Source organism: Lithobates pipiens, unplaced genomic scaffold (genome assembly GCF_037356315.1).
Source record: "Lithobates pipiens isolate NorthernLeopardFrog02 unplaced genomic scaffold, aLitPip1_a1.2 Scaffold_28, whole genome shotgun sequence".
Taxonomy (NCBI): domain Eukaryota; kingdom Metazoa; phylum Chordata; class Amphibia; order Anura; family Ranidae; genus Lithobates; species Lithobates pipiens.
In genome coordinates, this window is record NW_027507789.1 from 89016421 (window position 1) to 89037032 (window position 20612).

The following is a 20612-nucleotide window of genomic DNA, read 5'->3' on the forward strand; positions in this document are numbered from 1 at the left end:
TCTCTAAATTTGTGGGATAGGCTAGCTACTACCCACAACTTCAGATCCGGACATGTCCCACTAGCCCCTTTGCTTAATAATCCCATGTTCGCCCCGGGTCTCCGCCCCCAAGATTTTTCATGGTGGACCAACAAAGGTTTACTACGTATAGCAGACTTATGTGACCATAGGGGGGCTCTGTCGCGAACATCCCTACATGAAAGGTATCAGCTCCCGAGGTCGGAATTCTACCGCTATACTCAAATAGCGCACTTTTTGGCGACATTAAGTCGCATCTCTGCACTCACTGCATACACCCCGATGGAGACTATTTGTAGGACACACGACAACCTCACGGGCCACATATCTCTGCTATACAATATTTTATTCCCCCCTTCTAAGAAATTGCCTTATATGGAGAAATGGGAAGGGGATATGCATACCACCTTGAAGATGGAAGAGTGGAACAAAATAATACAAGGTGCATCTAAATCTTTTATTAACACTTCCTTGATTGAAGCAAACTATAAGGTGCTGATGAGGTGGTATATGGTCCCAGCTCGACTGGCCACCTTCGCCCCTGGGGTGTCCCCGAGGTGCTTTAGGGGCTGTAATGCGGATGGTACCATGTATCATATATGGTGGTCGTGCCCGAAGGTGCGGCGGTTTTGGATCCGCACGTACAATTTTATATATTCTTTGAGCCGTGTGAACCTCCGCAAATCGCCCCTGCATGCGCTGCTGGGACGCCCCGTAGAAGGGGCTTCAAAGCCAATGAGCAAGCTTATAGCTTTTATCTTTGTGGCAGCGAGGATCTCCATAGCCAAATCGTGGAGATCACCAATTGTCCTGTTTTACCTACTTAAAACAAAATTGTCCTGGATAATGGTGAATGAACGTTTATCGGCAATACTTGCTGATAGAATGGCTTGGTTTAACAGAGTGTGGGAACCTTGGATTAGAGATCTCGTAACTGGGTAAAGGGGTTTTTCTGGTGTGTGGCTGGGGGGCGGTCCCCGGGAACTGGAGTGCATCCCCCTTCTTCTTCTTTTTCCTCTTCTTCTTCCTCTTTCTCTCTTTCTTTGCTTCTTATTCCTTATTTCTTTACCCTATCTTACTATAGTTACTTTTCTTCTTTTCCTTCTTTATTTGAGTACACCTGAAAACACATGTGCCAGTACCTTTTCTATTATCATTTCTTTAGGATTTATTATAGCACTGAAGTCAAAAGGGAGGGTTGGATAATAAGGGCTCAGATGTTTGCCTCTTGACCCCTAAATGAAGCAAGATCTAGGACGACTACCTGGAGGGGGTGGGCCAGTAACTATTTGAAGTACCCTCGCAATTCCACACATGTATTGCCAGTTTTTCCTCCTTCTTCTCTCTACTTGAATTGTTTCGTATTGTTTTCTTGTGCTTTTATGTATCTACATTGTCAGATACTGAAATTGTAACTCTTCTTGTTGAAAATTTGAATAAAAATATTGGAAAATAAAGAATTAGAACAATACTTTATAATAAATGCTACAGAGGAGACCTCGGGTCAAGCCTTGTGGGATATACAAGGCATATATCCGAGGGATCTTGATAGCGTTGGGGACCAGAAAAAAAAAAGAACGGAATAACGAGAAACATAAATTAAGAGATGAAATTCTTGTAATGGAGCAACAGCATAAAACGGGAGCCTTCGATAAAAAATTCCTACAAAAATTAGTGAATAAAAGAGAGGACTTACGCGAGCTTATGGATCGGAAATCAAAAATAATTTATGGTCAACTGGCTAAAGAAAGTTATCAGGAAGGCAATAAATCCACTAAACATCTAGCAAAAATGCTGCAAAAGAAAAAAGCTATAAACTACATAGAGCGAATTCAAACAGAACAGGGTGTTATGGCATATACTACGAAGGAAATAGCAGAAACATTTAGAACTTATTATAAATGCCTATACGCAGTTAATAAAAATAAAAAGGATATAGGGGGAGGAAAAATAAATAAAAATAGGAGGATTGAGGAATATTTAAATAACGCTGGCTTGCCTAAGATCTCTGAAAATGAAAAGGAAATACTAGAAAGCCCCATTACAGAGGAAGAAATAAATAAAGCACTAAAAGATTCGGCCCCTGGGAAAAGCCCGGGACCCGATGGATTAACAACATATTATTATACAAAGTAAAAAGATATCTTGACCCCGAGACTTTGCAACTATATGAATGGCCTAGGGTTAAATTACGAAATGAGCAAAGACAGGCTCAATAATAGTAAAGCCGCGTACACACGTGGCGGACTGTCTGGCCAACTTAGTCCGTCAGACAATCCGACGGACAGTCTGTCATACTTTCGAATGAACGGACTTGCCCACACACGGCACTTTTTGAGCGGACTAATACGGCGGACTAAGTCCGCCATACTATCCGCCCTACTTTTGAAATGAACGGACTCGCCCACACACGCGGAGGAAAGTCCGCTCATTTCGAGCGCGTCTCCAGGTAGGCGGGGCCCGCGACTGAGACGTCGCTGGCCCCGCCGCCTGGTATGGACTTAAAGGGGAACCCCAACGCCGAAAAAAAACGGCGTGGGGGTCCCCCCCAAGTCCACAACAGACCCTTGTCCGAGCACGCTACCCGGCCGGCCAGGAAAGGGGGGCGAGCGAGCGCCCCCCCCCCTCCTGAGCCGTACCAGGCCGCGTGCCCTCAACATGGGGGGGTGCCTTGGGGAAGGGGGGGCCGCGCGGCCCCCCCACCCCAAAGCACCTTGTCCCCATGTTGATGAGGACAAGGGCCTCTTCCCGACAACCCTGGCCGTTGGTTGTCGGGGTCTGCGGGCGGGGGGCTTATCGGAATCCGGGAGCCCCCTTTAATAAGGGGGCCCCCAGATACCGGCCCCCCACCCTATGTGAATGAGTATGGGGTACAATGTACCCCTACCCATTCACCTGTGAAAAAAAGTACAAAAAAAACACAACACAGGGTTAAAATATTTTATTGCACAGCTCCGGGGGTCTTCTCGCCGGACTCCTCCGCTATCTTCTTGTAGCTCTTTTGCTAGCGGAGGAGTCCGACTTTCTTCCTCGCCGCCGGCCTCTTCTCCCGACTTCGGGGGTCTTGTCCCCCTCTTCGGTTCTTCTGCCAGGCCACCGCGCCTTCTTATAGCTCTTTTACAGGCGGTGGCCCGGTCTTCTGTCGCCGCCGTCGCCGCCTTCCGTTCTTCTTCTTCTTCTTCTTCTTCTCCAGGAGATGTTGCCTCGACGATCTCTCCGGCCGGAATGCCAGAGCCGCGCTGCGCGGCCACTTATATAGTGACAATGGGGCGGTGTCACATGGCTTTATGTCACATGGGTTGGTGTCACATGGTGACCCCGCCCCCTTACCATGTCATAGTCCCCATGTGACATCAACCCATGTGACCAACCTATGTGACATAAAGCCATGTGACACCGCCCCATTGTCACTATATAAGTGGCCGCACAGCGCGGCTCTGGCATTCCGGCTGTTTATTTTTCAAAGCTAAAAGCATTGCTGCTTAAATTTATATGGAGCAATAGAAAACCTAGGATCTCTTTTTTAGTGTTAAAACAGGAGAAAAGTCGAGGTGGTTTGGCCGTTCTGGATTTATTGAGCTATTATAAGGCAATCGTGCTGTCCAGAATTGTTGACTGGGTAGGTGAGAAAGGAAAAGAGAAATGGTGGGTTAATTTAGAATATAAATATAGTGGGACACACTTAGGTAAAATACAATGGAATCCTCCAAAATATAGGGCTTTAGGTGGGAGCACAAATGTGTTGACACAAATAGTATTTAAGTTTTGGGATGAGGTATATAAAAAATTAAATGGACACTACAATTCACCGTTGATTGCACCAAAGGAGAACGATTTATTTCTACCGGGGAAAACGGAAATAGGTGGTAATTGGATAAAAAATGAAAAAACACAAATTAAAGATATCACAAAAGAAGGAAAACTTATAACACAAAGTGAATTGGAGCACAAGGATTTAATGGTAGTGGATGGGTGGCGGTACCTCCAGCTGGCCCACTTTATCGGCAGCTTACCACAACCAATAAGATCGGAAAAGGAGCTGACTCAGTTGGAGCGACTCTGTACAACTAACAACCAGAAAGGAATTGTATCTAGGATGTACGGGTTGCTGATGACGGTGGGAGAGCTGGGGGCCGCGCCATACATCAGAAAATGGGAAATAGAATTAGGAGCACAATGCGAGCAGGACACAATAAGTAAAATAATGAGACTAACACATAGTTCGGCAATAGACAGCAAAACAGCGGAGATGAACTATAAATGCCTTACCAGATGGTATAATACACCAGAAAAGTTGGCGAAATACCAGCCGGGAAGATCAGCGGAATGCTGGCGAGGGTTTCATGCTACTAAGAGTAATATAAATAAATACCAAGAAACAATAATTGCTCACCTCCTTAACGCAGCGAAAAAATTAATTCCCAAAAACTGGCAGGAAACGGAAATTCCACCAATATGGGAGTGGGTAGATACGGTTGAAGCAATATATAAGATGGAAAAACTAAGCGGAGGAGAGGATCAGGAAAGAGAAGCGGTCGAAAAAAAATGGAAATGCTGGAAAGATTTTAAGATAGACAGGAGTTATGCAGAGCACTTAAGACCATAAACATTACCCATAAGGAAATGAGGAATAAGAGGCAGGAGGGAAAAACACTGACATATAAGGAGGGGATAGGGAGGGTGTGGGAGTAGGGGCAGAATAATAAAGTGTTATGAGAAATAAATGTATTGTATTTTATGACAAAAATGTATATCTATCGAAGATAGTGAAAAAAAAAAAAGGGAATATATAAATTATGCCACAATGATGTGAATTATATAAAGAGACAATATTGAACGGAAAGTTGATTTATGTCTCATAGAGACCTGACGCCCTATGAATCCATCTGTCACAAAAAGGAACCTGTGCGACACACCCTCTCCCTCCTGTACAACCTATTAAGTAGTCAGGAGGAGGAGTCGACCCCACCATTTATCCACAAATGGGAGAGGGACTTTGGCATCACATTTACCCCACAACAGATAGGGAAGATCCTGACATTAGGACATAAAGCTTCCATCGCAAACCAATATCAAGAATCAGGATACAAGGTAGTCTCACGCTGGTATAGAGTCCCATACCTTCTGAATAAAATGAATAGATCGATTCCGGATGTTTGTTGGAGGTGCAATTCAGATACGGGGACCATGGGACACATTTTCTGGGCATGCCCGGCCTTGAGGAACTTTTGGGTGGAGGTGACCGGGACGATAAAAACTCTCAGAAATGTAGATATCGCAGACAACCCAGCAGCGTGCCTTCTACACTTGACCAAACAGCCTGTTCGAAAATACAAAAAAACCCTCACGATGCAACTCCTGAACGCCGCCCGGGCCTGCATTCCCACACTGTGGAGGAAGCCTCAGCCCCCATCCAAGGTGCTGTGGTATTCCAAAGTCAATCATATTCTCCGGATGGAAGAATTGACCGCCACCCTTCACAACACTGAAGAGGCATTTAGTGTTACATGGAGGCCCTGGAGGTATTTTACTGGTACTTGAGACTACATTCGGGAGGTGAGCAGCGCCCCTGTCCCAGAAAACGACTGAACATCTAACGTTTACCTACGTAGACCAAGTCTGCCCTGGGTGGCATTCCCCCCCCTCCCTTTTTGTCTTTATTTTTCTTTTTTTCCCCGCCGCCATCCCCCCCCCTCTCTCTCCGGCTTCTGAGAGCAGCCCTATTTCTTGGACCCACGGGCTTGATTCCCATGGGGACCATACTGCTAGAGCAAGTACCTGTTGCATTGGATAGCTGGAGAGCTAGACAGCTAATCCATTTCCTCGGATCACTACCTAACCATTCGTTCTTCTCTAGACAATTCCACCCCTTCGAGGAACTTTGCCTGGATGATGGCCCAATTCGTGGTTCCCTCTCTAGGTCCTACCAAATCCTGACAGACGCACAATCCTCCACGGATCCACCCTTCCTAGCTAAATGGAAAAGGGACTTACAAACTACATTCTCCAAACCACAGAAGGACAGAATACTCTTTTTCGCCCATAAGTCGTCACTCTGCAGTAAATATCAGGAGATCTCATATAAGCTGATCACACGCTGGTATCGTACACCGGTGGTGTTGGCCAAAACATTCCCCGGTCAATCTGACCGCTGCTGTCGCTGTGGGCAACAGGCTGGCACCATTCTCCACATTTTCTGGGAATGCCCTAAATTACAAACATTCTGGCAGCCTGTCCTGAGACTCATCCACAAGTTCACAGACATTTCCTTAGCCAATGATCCCGCAGCAGTTCTTCTCAATCTAACTCCTATGTCGAGAAAGCGTTATCATAAGTCCTTACTTAAACATCTCCTCAATGCAGCTAGGGCCTGCATCCCAAGTCAGTGGAAAGAGCAATCTGCTCCAATGGTGACCCAGTGGTTCGCAAGGGTAAATGATATTGAACGAATGGAAGACCCGACTGCCACAATGAGGGATAAAACGGAGGAGCATGGGAACAGATGGTTCTACTGGACCCAGTTTCGTTTTTCGGAAGAATACCTCCGCGAGACATAGTAAGCTCATGGTGATCGTTGGAGATCGCTGTTCCAAACGTTGGACAGCTGATGAGCTGGTGAGCCGAGGGCGTCTCTTGCTCCCTGGTAGGGGACCCCACCCTATCCACTCTACCCACGACACCCCCTTACCCCTTCTTTTCCTTTTCTGCCATTTCCTTCCCCAATCTTCTCTTTCCCCTTCTCCCTCCTTTCAGTTCTACTATTTCCCTTCTTAACTCAAAAAAGGGAAAAGAAAATGGTATGTTCCGACCCCATTTGACCACTACACAATACTCTTCCCCTATCTATGGATATGTAAACTCTTCGAGGGTAGCAGGGCTAGTATCAATAATATTTTAAGTGGTAGAGGATCCCAACGAGATGGAGCTTTAATCTCATCTTGATATGACCGCAAAGCTGTACACGTGCTATTCTCCTCTGACTTCTTACCATTGGCTCTGATATCCATGCAATATGATCGTTTGTTTGTAACTATTTGTATAACACATTCTGTGAAGTTGCCTTTGCATTGTATGTCGCATACTACTAAATAAAAAAAAAAAAAAAAAAAAAAGAAGCCTATGGCACCTGGTATTCCCAGGCGGTCTCCCATCCTGGTACTTACAAGGCCCGACTCTTCTTAGCCTCCAACATCAAACGAGATCGGGTGCTTTCAGGGTGATGTGCCCGTAGGCAATCTCTTCAGGCACTTTCAACCCTCTTGACAAACGCCAAGATGGTCACCTTGGGAAACAAGTGAAAAAAAAACGGGTCAAGGCCAACAACATAAAAAGAAGCCTACAGCACCTAGTATTCCCAGGTGGTCTCCAATCCAGGTACTAGCAAGGCCCAACCCTGTTTAGCTTCTGAGATCAGAGGAGATCGGGCGCTTTCAGGGTTATGTGCCCATAGGCAATCTCTTTGGGCATTCTCAACCCTCTTGACAAATGCCAAGATAGTTACCTTGAGATACAAGCGAAAAAAAACAGGTCAATGTCAACAACATAAAAAGAAGAATACGGCACCTGGTATTCCAACGCCATCTCCCATCCAGGTACCCACTAGGCCCAACCCTTCTTAGCCTCAGAGAAGAGAAGAGATAGGGCTCTTTCAGGGTGATGCTGCTGTAAGCGATCTCTTTGGGCACTCTCAACCCTCTTGACAAATGCCAAGATGGTCACCTTGGGAAACAAGCAAAAAAAAAACGAATCAACGCCAACAACATAAAAAGAAGCCTACAATAACTGGTATTCCCATGTGGTCTCCCATCCAGGTACTAACCAGGCCCGACTCTTCTTAGCCTCCAAGATCAGACGAGATTGGGTGCTTTCAGAGTGATGTGGCCATAGGCAATCTCTTCAGGCACTCTCAACCCTCTTGACAAACACCAAGATGGTCACTTTAGGAAACAAGCGAAAAAAAAACAGGTCAACGCCAACAACATAAAAAGAAGTCTATGACACCTGGTATTCCCAAACAGTCTCCCATCCAGGTACTAACAAGGCCCGACTCTTCTTAGCCTCCAACATCAAACGAGATCGGGTGCATTCAGGGTGATGTGCCCGCAGGCAATCTCTTCAGGCACTTTCAACCCTCTTAACAAACGCCAAGATGGTCACCTTGGGGAACAAGCAAAAAAAATTAAAATAAGTCGGAAGCTAGAGACAATACGGCCCGAGTCCTCAATTTAATCCATGCGGCGCATGTACAGGGAAGGCCCTTGCTTATGTTGTCAATGGACGCGGAAAAGGCCTTTGACAGGGTGGCCTGGCACTTTATGCAGGCCACCCTGGAACATATAGGTCTTGGCCCCAACATGATGAGCTGGGTAATGTCGCTTTACTCCACGCCGTCGGCAGCGGTACGGGTGAACGAGTGGTGCTCGGACTCTTTCCCTATCACTAATGGGACGAGGCAGGGGTGCCCTCTGTCTCCCCTAATTTTTATTCTGACACTGGAACCACTTATGTGTCACGTTCGGAATGACCCGATTATTACTGGCATATCCAAACCCTCGGCACACCACAAAATTGCGGCGTACGCTGACAATCAAATTTTTTTCATCTCCAATCCACACATTTCGCTTCCCAATATACTCGCGGCTCTCCGGCGATACGGCAGCCTATCAAACTATAAAATCAATTGCACCGTCGGCTGTATTGAATATATCGGTCCCGGATGGTGAGGCCAAGAGGCTACGCTCCACTTTTCCATTCTACTGAGCTGAAAAATCTATACGTTACCTGGGCGCTGACATCGCAGCGGATTTGGCGCAATTGTACCCGCTTAATTTTGTCCCTCTCCTGAATAGACTGAAATTTGATTTGGGAAACTGGCATGCTTTAACACTGACCTGGTTCGGGCGCTGTAATGCATTCAAAATGACGGCCCTCCCGCGGATCTTATACTTGTTCCAGACATTACCGATCCGGTTACCCCCAATTATTTTCAGACAACTGCAGGTGCTGCTCCGGGACTTTATTTGGGCGCGCAAACCGCCCAGAGCCCATTTGCAATTGCTTGCCAGACCAAAGGACAAGGGGGGTCTGGGTCTCCCAGATCTGAGACAATACTACAGAGCGACTCTGCTAGCGTGAGTCGTTGATTGGCATTGTAATGGCCCACACAAGCAGTGGGTGGAGATGGAGATTGAGGATGGATCCATTCCCCTATTGACCTCCCCGTGGCTCCTGTCCTCCCTACCAAAAGACCTCAGAGATCACCCCGTAGTGGGAGCTACGTTGGCTGTTGTGCGGAGGTTGTTCCGCTGCACACACATTGCTCCCCTGCCGTCACCAATGACTCCGGTTATAGGTAATCCAGACTTCCCACCGGGATTTACCAACAAGAAACTGCGACAGTTGACAGTGGTGGGGAAACAGCGTCTGGGAGAGGTGTGGCCCTCGGGAGGGCTCCCGACCACGCAAACTGTCGCCGAGCTTTCTGACCCTCCGCTTGACTTGTTTAGTGCTTATCAACTTCATCACTTTCTTCTGGCCATACAAAGGGCCCCCTACACTCCTAGAGACCTGACGCCCTATGAATCCATCTGTCACAAAAAGGAACCTGTGCGACACACCCTCTGCCTCCTGTACAACCTATTAAGTAGTCAGGAGGAGGAGTCGACCCCACCATTTATCCACAAATGGGAGAGGGACTTTGGCATCACATTTACCACACAACAGATAGGGAAGATCCTGACATTAGTACATAAAGCTTCCATCGCAAACCAATATCAAGAATCAGGATACAAGATAGTCTCACGCTGGTATAGAGTCCCATACCTTCTGAAAAAAATGAAAAGATCGATCCCGGATGTTTGTTGGAGGTGCAATTCAGATACGGGGACCATGGGACACATTTTCTGGGCATGCCCAGCCTTGAGGAACTTTTGGGTGGAGGTGACCGGGACGATAAAAACTCTCAGAAATGTAGATATCACAGACAACCCAGCAGCGTGCCTTCTACACTTGACCAAACAGCCTGTTCGAAAATACAAAAAAACCCTCACGATGCAACTCCTGAACGCCGCCCGGGCCTGCATTCCCACACTGTGGAGGAAGCCTCAGCCCCCATCCAAGGTGCTGTGGTATTCCAAAGTCAATCATATTCTCCGGATGGAAGAATTGACCGCCACCCTTCACAACACTGAAGAGGCATTTAGTGTTACATGGAGGCCCTGGAGGTATTTTACTGGTACTTGAGACTACATTCGGGAGGTGAGCAGCGCCCCTGTCCCAGAAAACCACTGAACATCTAACGTTTACCTACGTAGGCCATTTCTGCCCTGGGTGGCATTCCCCCCCCCCCCTTTTTGTCTTTATTTTTCTTTTTTTCCCCGCCGCCATCCCCCCCCCCTTCTCTCTCTCCGTCTTTGCACTCTCTTCTTCCCCCGTCCTCCCTTTTGACTAATGCCTTGTCTCCTTACTAGCCTTTGGGACCCAGAAGAACCCCAGGGTTCTGGACAGGACCGGCTCATTTTTTACTCTGGTTCACATAGGTCATGATAAGCTGGCTCGCTGTGGTCCCTGTTGTTCTCCATGATTACATTTGTCCGAATGGAGCTGCATTAGTTATACTGTACTACATGTCGGAGGTGGGGTTTCTCTCTTTTCTGCATGAAACTCTAGGACTCCCCTCTGAGAACCCAGAGTTATTTGGCTGCCTATTTTTTGTTACCATGTAATTGTGACCCTGGGTCATGCTGTATGGTTGACTGTTATATTTATGTTGTTCTACTTATACTTAATAAAAGAATAAAACAAAAAAAAAAAAAATAAGTCAATGCCAACAACTTAAAAAAAAAGCCTATGGCATCGAGAAATCCCAGGCAGTCTCCCATCCAGGTACTAACCAGGTCCCAACCCTGCTTAGGCTCTGAGATCAAATGAGATTTGGCTCTTTCAGGGTGATGCAGCCATAGTAGATTTTTTCAGGCATGCTCAACCCTCTTGACAAACGCCAAGATAGTCACCTTGGGAAACAAACAAAAAAAACAAGTCAACGCCAACAACATAAAAAGAAGCCTACCGCACCTAGTATTTCCAGGCGGTCTCCCATCCAGGTATTAACAAGGCGCGACTCTTTCTAGCCTCTGAGATCAGCGGAGATTGGGCGCTTTCAGGGTGATTCGGCTGTAAGCGATTTCTTTAGGCACTCTCAACCCTCTTGAGAAATGCCAAGATAGTCACCCTGGGAAACAAGCGAAAAAAAACAGGTCAACGCCAACAATATAAAAAGAAGAATACGGCACCTGGTATTCCAAGGCCGTCTCCCATTCAAGTACTAACTAGGCCCAATCCTTCTTAGCCTCTGAGATCAGAAGAGATAGGGTGCTTTCAGGGTGATTCGGCTGTAAGCGATTTCTTTAGGCACTCTCAACCCTCTTGACAAATGCCAAGATGATCACTTTGGGAAACAAGCGAAAAAAACAGGTCAACACCAACAACATAAAAATAAGCCTGCGGCATCTGGAAAACCCAGGCGGTTTCCCATCCAGGTACAAACCAGGCCCAACCCTGCTTAGCCTCTGAGACCAAACGAGATTGGGCGCTTTCAGGGTGTTGTGCTCGTAGGCAATTTCTTTGTGCACTCTCAACCCTCTTGACAAACGCCAAGATGGTCACCATGGGAAACAAACAAAAAAAACAAGTCAACGCCAACAACATAAAAAGAAGCCTACCGCACCTAGTATTTCCAGGCGGTCTCCCATCCAGGTATTAATAAGGCGTGACTCTTTTTAGCCTCTGAGATCAGCGGAGATTGGGCGCTTTCAGGGTGATGTGCCCGTAGGCAATCTCTTTGGGCACTCTCATCCCTCTTGAGAAATGCCAAGATAGTCACCCTGGGAAACAAGCGAAAAAAAACAGGTCAACGCCAACAATATAAAAAGAAGAATACGGCACCTGGTATTCCAAGGCCGTCTCCCATTCAAGTACTAACTAGGCCCAACCCTTCTTAGCCTCTGAGATCAGAAGAGATAGGGTGCTTTCAGGGTGATTCGGCTGTAAGCGATTTCTTTAGGCACTCTCAACCCTCTTGACAAATGCCAAGATGATCACTTTGGGAAACAAGCGAAAAAAACAGGTCAACACCAACAACATAAAAATAAGCCTGCGGCATCTGGAAAACCCAGGCGGTCTCCCATCCAGGTACAAACCAGGCCCAACCCTGCTTAGCCTGTGAGACCAAACGAGATTTGGCGCTTTCAGGGTGTTGTGCTCGTAGGCAATTTCTTTGTGCACTCTCAACCCTCTTGACACATGCCAAGATGGTCACCTTGGGAAAAAAGGGAAAAAAAACAGGTCAACGCCGACAACATAATGAGAAGCCTACGGCACCTGGTATTCCCAAGCTGTCTCCCATCCAGGTACTAACCAGGCCCATCGCTGCTTAGCCTCCGAGATCAGATGAGATTGGGCTCTTTCAGGGTGATTTGGCCGTAGGCACTCTCTTTGGGCACTCTGAAGCCTCTTGACAAAGGCCAAGATGGTCACCTTGGGAAACAAGCTAAAAAAAACAGGTCAAAGCCAACAACATAAAAAGAAGCCTACGGCATCCAGTATTCCCAGGCGATCTCCCAATCAAGACACTAACCAGACCAGATCCTTCTATGGCACCTGGTCTTCCCAGGCAGTCTCCCATCCAGGTACTAACCAGGCCTGACGCTGCTTAGCCTCTGAAATCAGACGAGATCGGGTGCTTTCAGGTTGATGTGGCCGTAAGTGTTCTCTTCAAGACACGCCCAACCCTCTTGACAAACGCCAAGATGGTCGCCTTGAGAAACAAGCAAAAAAAACAGGTCAAAGCCAACAACATAAAAAGAAGCCTTTGGGCTTACAGCGGACCTTAAAAGATGGGACCCACTAGCTCTGTCATGGTTCGGACGCTGTAATGTGTTGAAGATGAACGCGATGCCTCGACTTCTGTATCTACTACAAGCCTTACCTATCAAAATACCCCAGACTTTCTTTCATGCGGTTCGCTCAATCTTTATCAAGTTCCTCTGGCGCGGAAAACATATGCGTATTGGTAGGGCAATGCTATTGCGACCAAAATTGTGGGGAGGTATTGGCTTCCCGGACCCTGCTCTATATTACACAGCGACGCACATGACACCGGTGGTTGACTGGTGCCGGTGTTCTGCCATATACTGTCCGGCCATGATATAGTGTCCGCGCCGTCCTGCGCATGTGCAGTACGGAGCAGACGAAGCTTCGGAAAATCTCCGAAGCTGAACGGCGCCTGCGCGGTGAGTGGAGGTGGTAGCCCCACCATCCAAGCGGACATAGGGTTGTGAATATTAGAGGGCCCCTCGCAGGCGAGCTTCGCTCGCCCCGCTTCGGGCTCGGCCTCGCTGCGCTCGGCTCTTTTATATTCTTACTCTATGTCCACTTGGATAGTGGGGATAGAACCTGGATTCAGTGCGCAGGCGCCGTTCATGCTCGGCAATTTTCGGAATCTGTGTTGCTGTGTACTGCGCATGAGCAGTACACAGCGGACACTATCCGATGGGGGACCATATGTGATAAGACACCGGCATGGGGAACTGAAGCTATGGGTCAAGCTAGAGCAGGAGATGGCGCGGGTTCCACTGGCTGGTCTGCCTTGGCCGGGGAGGCCATTGGAGCCCTGTGTGACTACTCACCCGTTAATTGGCCCCTCGCTCGCCGAGATGGATAGTTTTTTTCACCTTTCCCACCTGACTAACTTCCCTTCTCCTCGGACCCCAATTATTGGACATCCTAGATTCCCTCCGGGCCTGTCTGACCAGGCCTTTACCAGGCAAGCCCCGAAAGGGCTTCTGAGAGCAGCCCTATTTCTTGGACCCACGGGCTTGATTCCCATGGGGACCATACTGCTAGAGCAAGTACCTATTGCATTGGATAGCTGGAGAGCTAGACAGCTAATCCATTTCCTCGGATCACTACCTAACCATTCGTTCTTCTCTAGACAATTCCACCCCTTCGAGGAACTTTGCCTGGATGATGGCCCAATTTGTGGTTCCCTCTCTAGGTCCTACCAAATCCTGACAGACGCACAATCCTCCACGGATCCACCCTTCCTAGCTAAATGGAAAAGGGACTTACAAACTACATTCTCCAAACCACAGAAGGACAGAATACTCTTTTTCGCCCATAAGTCGTCACTCTGCAGTAAATATCAGGAGATCTCATATAAGCTGATCACACGCTGGTATCGTACACCGGTGGTGATGGCCAAAATATTCCCCGGTCAATCTGACCGCTGCTGTCGCTGTGGGCAACAGGCTGGCACCATTCTCCACATTTTCTGGGAATGCCCTAAATTACAAACATTCTGGCAGCCTGTCCTGAGACTCATCCACAAGTTCACAGACATTTCCTTAGCCAATGATCCCGCAGCAGTTCTTCTCAATCTAACTCCTATGTCGAGAAAGCGTTATCATAAGTCCTTACTTAAACATCTCCTCAATGCAGCTAGGGCCTGCATCCCAAGTCAGTGGAAACAGAAATCTGCTCCAATGGTGACCCAGTGGTTCGCAAGGGTAAATGATATTGAACAAGTGGAAGACCTGACTGCCACAATGAGGGATAAAATGGAGGAGCATGGGAACAGATGGTTCTACTGGACCCAGTTTCGCTTTTCGGAAGAATACCTCGGCGAGACATAGTAAGCTCATGGTGATCATTGGAGATCGCTGTTCCAAACATTGGACAGCTGATGAGCTGGTGAGCCGAGGGCGTCTCTTGCTCCCTGGGAGGGGACCCCACCCTATCCACTCTACCCATGACACCCCCTTACCCCTTCTTTTCCTTTTCTGCCATTTCCTTCCCCAATCTTCTCTTTCCCCTTCTCCCTCCTTTCAGTTCTACTATTTCCCTTCTTAACTCAAAAAAGGGAAAAGAAAATGGTATTTTCCGACCCCATTTGACTACTACACAATACTCTTCCCCTATCTATGGATATCTAAACTCTTCGAGGGTAGCAGGGCTAGTATCAATAATATTTTAAGTGGTAGAGGATCCCAACGAGATGGAGCTTTAATCTCATCTTGATATGACCGCAAAGCTGTACACGTGCTATTCTCCTCAGACTTCTTACCATTGGCTCTGATATCCATGCAATATGATCGTTTGTTTGTAACAATTTGTATCACACATTTTGTGAAGTTGCCTTTGCATTGTATGTCGCATACTACTAAATAAAAAAAATAAAAAAAGAAGCCTATGGCACCTGGTATTCCCAGGTGGTCTCCCATCCAGGTACTAACCAGGCCCGACACTGTTTAGCATCCGAGATCAGACGAGATTGGGCGCTTTCAGGGTGATGGGGCCGTAGGTGATCTCTTCGGGCACTCTCAACCCTCTTGACAAACGCCAAGATGGTAACCTTGGGAAACAAGTGAAAAAAAAAACAGGTCAAGGCCAACAACATAAAAAGAAGCCTACAGCACCTAGTATTCCCAGGTGGTCTAGCAAGTCTGCATACTCCTGCCTCTCTGTGTAACCCAGCCTCTCTCTCTGTATACCCTAGCCTCCATCTCTGCATACCCAGGACGTACTTCTGTATAATCTAGCCTATCTGTATACACTAGTGTATACAGACAGACTAGTGTATACAGAGGACCGACTAATGTGTACAAAAGACAGGCTAATGTATACAGATAGGCTAGATTATACAGAAGAACGTCCTGGGTATGCAGAGCGCTCAGCTTCAAGGTATGGCCAACGTGAGTAATATGAGGGACACTCCTCACCCCCGCCCCCACCTACCAGATCTGACTTTCATCCCCTTGCCCTCTCTGCCCCGGTCATCTGGTGGCAGTTTTATGCACTCCCTGGCCCCCACCCATTCATAATCCTTACCGACCTTTCCTTCCGCTGCTCACAGGAACACACTGGATGACTTGTCTAATTAACCAACTTGTACAAGACACCGCTATCCTCCTGTCTGACACCGGTCCCCCTTGGAGGCTTTACCCCTCACTGTTTGGGTGGTCCCTGCCTCTCCCTGGATGCTCCACATATACCACAACGACATTGTCAGAGGGGCACCACTTGACAGGACACGGGGCTGTCATGCCGGGGGCATCTCCCATTGGAGGAAGGGATGATGGCCCCAACCCCTTGGCAGCAGGTTCTTTCATGTACAGACCAGGGCGGCTCATCTTCTCTTCTGGAGTCTTGACCTTAGATGGGGGAGTTGCACTTTGGGGGGTCTGAGTGATACCTAGTGCGCTGTACTGGAAGGGCTTGACAATCCTGCATATGTGTCCCCTCCCCCTGGTTGCGCCCCTCGTCCCCCCCTCTGGCTCCCACCTACTCTTTGCCGACATTGCCTTCTGCAGCTTTCGGGGACCCTGGATGACTTATTTATTGAGCCTATTGGTACGAGACACTGCTTCCCTCCAGGGTGACTCTGGACCCCCCTGGAGGATTTACCCCTTACTGGATGCTCTACACAGCCCCCGATGGCGATGCAGGAGAGACACTAATTGGCGGGCCCCAGGACTGCTGCTCGGGTGAAGTCTCCCATTGGATGGAGGGATGGTGGCCCCAGGCCCTTGCCTGCCGGATTTTCCATGCACCGACCAGGGCTGCTCCTCTTTCATCTTGATGTGGTGACCATGGAGGGGAGGAGTTGAAATTTATGGGGTCCGCGTGTTTGCTGGTGGGAGTGCGCTAAAGGACTTGACATTTCCGCATGTTTGTCCCCTCTCCCCTGTTTCCCCCCTCCCTTCCCCCCCTTCCCACCCTTCCCTCCTTTCCCTCCCCCTTTCCCCCCTTCCACTCCCCCTTTCCCCCCTTCCACTCCTCCTTCCCCCCTTCCCTGCCCCTTTTCCCCCCGGGGCGTGGGCGGGGGAGAGGGGGTAAGGAGAGGACAATCTGCCAAAGGGAGAAATGCATTTGTTCGGGGACTGCATGTACTTTAGGGGTATGGGACGGGGGGTGGTGGATCCCATTCTGTGATGCCTTTTCTGTTGTGACGGGCTCCCTCGTGCATGCCTATGTTTAGGGCGAGCCGAGGAGACCCCTCAGTGCTGACAGTTATATGCTCAACCTTTGTTTTGGTTATACTATTGTTTTTTGGTTCTATGATGTTACTGATTGTCTTTTATTTGCATACTGGTATCAGACGTGACATTTACCACTGCCGGGACTGGGGGGACAAGGATTCGGGGGCTCCCTCTCCGACCTGTCTACCCACCAACCCAAGTAGGACAGCGCTTTAAACCCAGTGTACATCTGGTAAGCGCTATAGCATAATTGTGCTGTTTTAGTATACCCTTCCTGTACTGTTGAGTGCGGACAACCCTTAATTTCCCTCTCCCCCTGGGGTTGAGGTGCCCGGCCTCTTTTTCCCTTTACCTTTCCTTCCATTTGCCCTTCCTTTCTCCCCCTTAGTTCCCGCCATGCATTACCTACCAAAAACCTACCTTGGTTCAACTTTCTTTGCTTTTCTCTGACGTTCCCCTCCCCCTCCCCGAGGAGCGATGGCAGACTCAGTCAAGGTCACCTCTCTAAACGTTAAGGGACTGAACTCCCCTGAAAAACGGTGGATCCTCCTGTGAGAACTGAAGACTTCCTGTACTGATGTGGCCTTTATACAAGAAACACATTTTAAAAATACTAGCCTCCCCTTTCTATGGTCGAGATCCTTCCCTAAGGTCTACCACTCTACTAACCCCTCCTCTAAGACCAAGGGAGTCTCCATTCTGATCTCTAGCAGGCTCCCCTGGGTTCTCCAGGATTCTCTGGTGGACCCTGGGGGCCGATATCTTTTTCTTAGGGGCCACATTGAGGAGCGCCTTTTTACATTTGCCACTGTGTACGCTCCCAATGATCACCAAGACACGTTCCTCAGAACTACCCTGCACAGGTTATGTGACTTTCGGGAGGGCCAGTTGATATTAGGTGGGGACTTTAATGTCCCCTTTCGCCATCAGTTGACACTTCTGCCTCTTGCTCCTCACTCCTCATTTCCTCTAGAAAGCGGATTACTAAGTGTTTACTGAATGACCAATTTGTTGATGTCTGGCGTCTGCAACACTCTGGGGAAAGGGACTACTCTTTTTGCTCTTCCCCTCACAAATCATACTTGAGGATAGACTTCTTCTTGATTCCACATGACCAACTGCACTTGGTGAGCTCTTCCTCCATCGGCCATATTACTTGGTCCGACCACGCTCCTGGGGCGCGTATTGGACTGGAATCGAAACAAACTTTCTAAGCTCACTCCCGAATTCCGCTAAGAAGCGCCATGTGGTGCTATAAGTATTTACCCACAGAATTTATGTCACATCCCACTATAGGGGCTTAGTTGAAAGTCAGTCACCTGATCGCTACCCAAAACACACTCACGTCTTTGACTTCCCCCCTATTCCCTATACATGGCCATCCAACCTTTGAACTTAGGACCCACTTAGAAATTCCAACCTAGACAATGCATCTATATTCGTCATTGATGGAAAATGGCCTTCTTTCTCAACCCTAAACGATCCGACAGGGCTTTTCCAACGGCCTTTTTGGAGAGCGGCGCAACGACATCATTTTCTCCATTCCATCCCCAATCCTCAAACGTTCGCCCGCCCTCAGACGGAGTTTGAGACTCTATGCAGGAGCAAAGGCCCTTTGGCCCACATTCTCTCTCAAACAGATTACCCACACTTAACCTGTCTGTCCAACTGGGAAAAGGACCTTAATTGCTCATTTTCCCCAGCACAGAGACAACGCATTATCACTTTGGCTCTCAAAATGTCGCTGTGCACGAAGATACAGGAGACGAATTTTAAACTTCTCACCAGGTGGTATTTGACACCATCAAAGCTGCAGAAATGTTTCCCCTCTTCCTCGAACATATGCTGGAGGTGTGGAGAAGAAGAGGGCACATTGCTGCACATTTTTTGGTCCTGCCCCAGCTTGGTGGACTTCTGGACAGAGATCCGATGCATAACACAAAAATTCACAGACTTCTCCATCCAGGAAGAGGCTGCATTCTTTCTCTTGCACCATTCACAGATTCCCATTAAGAAGTACAAAAAAATCAATTTTACGGCATGTGATAAATGCGGCGAAATCCTGCATCCCTCTCTATTGGAAAAAAATGTTCCCCCCCTTTCATTACTCACTGACTTAGGAAAATAGAGGACATTAAAAAAAATGGAGGACTTGATCCTCACATCACAAGGTAAACAACAATTTTTTAAACAAACCTGAGACATCTGGAATACCTTTATATTCTCGCTGGAAGGATGTCGCCTGCTATCGCCTTAGTGCTCTGAGCTTTCCTTGACTGGCCCCTTGGACAGTGGCTGCCATCGTGTCTCGTCCCCTCTTCTCCTTTCCTGATATTTCAATCCTTCTCTTTTCTGCCTTCCTCCCCTATCTCTCACCCCCTCCACCCCCTCTCTCTTTTGGAAAAAGTGGAAAATTGGGAATTACGGCCCCACACCACCCTCTGGATGGATTATGCTGGAGGGACCTGGGGTTTGTGTGACCCTGGATCTTGGTACAGTACTTTATCCATGCCTCGAATCATTGTGATTGATGGAAGGCAGACTCACAGTTGCGAATATACCTGTATCAAGTATTGTTCAGCTGCTTTTTGCTCTGTATTACTCTGTTGCATTATGTACTCGGGGGACCGTCTTCCCCTATTTGGAGAAAAAATTATATTTGAAAAAAAAAAGAAGCCTACGACACCTGGTATTTCCAGGCGGTCTCCCATCCAGGCATTAACCAGGCCCGACCCTGCTTAGCCTCCAAGATCAGACGAGATGGAACAGATTCAGGGTGATGTGGCCGTAGCCGATATCTTCAGGCACTCTCAACTCTCTTGACAAACACCAAGATGGTCACCTTGGAAACAAGCGGAAAAAAATAGGTCAACGGCAACAACATAAAAAGAAGCATCTGGAAATCCCAGGCGGTCTCCCATCCAGGTACTAAACTGGTCCCAACCCTGCTTAGCCTCTGAGATCAGATGAGATTGGGCTCTTTCAGGGTGGTGTGGCCGTAGGAGATTTCTTCAGGCACTCTCAACCTTGACGAACGCCAATATGGTCACCTTGGGAAACAAACAAAAAAATCAAGTCAACGCCAACAACATGAGAAGAAATCTACAGCACCTAGTATTCCCAGGTGGTCTCCCATCCAGGTATTAACAAGGCCCGACCCTGTTTAGTCCCTGAGATCAGACGAGATCTGGTGCTTTCAGGGTTATGTGGCCATAGGCGAGCTCTTCAGGCACTCTCAACCCTCTTGACAAACACCAAGATGGTCACCTTGGTAAACAAACAAAAATAAAAAACAAGTCAACGCCAACAACATAAAAAGAAGCCTTCAGCACCTAGTATTCCCAGGTGGTCTCCCATTCCAGGTACTAGCAAGGCCCGAATATGTTTAGCCTCTGAGATCAGAGGAGATTGGGCGCTTTCAGGCTTATGTGCCCATAGGCAATCTCTTTGGGCACTCTCAACCCTCTTGACAAATGCCAAGATGGTCACCTTGGGAAACAAGCGAAAAACAACAGGTCAATGTCAACAACATAAAGAGAAGACTACGGCACCTGGTAT

The 20612-nt window shown here is 48.0% G+C and overlaps 6 pseudogenes; all 6 read right to left on the reverse strand.

Moving 5' to 3' along the window:
- Positions 1-7132: 7132 nt before the first annotated feature.
- LOC143936718 (5S ribosomal RNA) lies at positions 7133-7251 on the reverse strand (annotated as a pseudogene).
- A 100-nt stretch (positions 7252-7351) lies between these two features.
- Positions 7352-7470, reverse strand: LOC143936365 (5S ribosomal RNA; annotated as a pseudogene).
- A 318-nt stretch (positions 7471-7788) lies between these two features.
- Positions 7789-7907, reverse strand: LOC143936466 (5S ribosomal RNA; annotated as a pseudogene).
- Positions 7908-12384: 4477 nt separating this feature from the next.
- Positions 12385-12503, reverse strand: LOC143937327 (5S ribosomal RNA; annotated as a pseudogene).
- Positions 12504-15259: 2756 nt separating this feature from the next.
- LOC143937272 (5S ribosomal RNA) lies at positions 15260-15378 on the reverse strand (annotated as a pseudogene).
- Positions 15379-20153: 4775 nt separating this feature from the next.
- LOC143937057 (5S ribosomal RNA) lies at positions 20154-20272 on the reverse strand (annotated as a pseudogene).
- Positions 20273-20612: the final 340 nt, after the last annotated feature.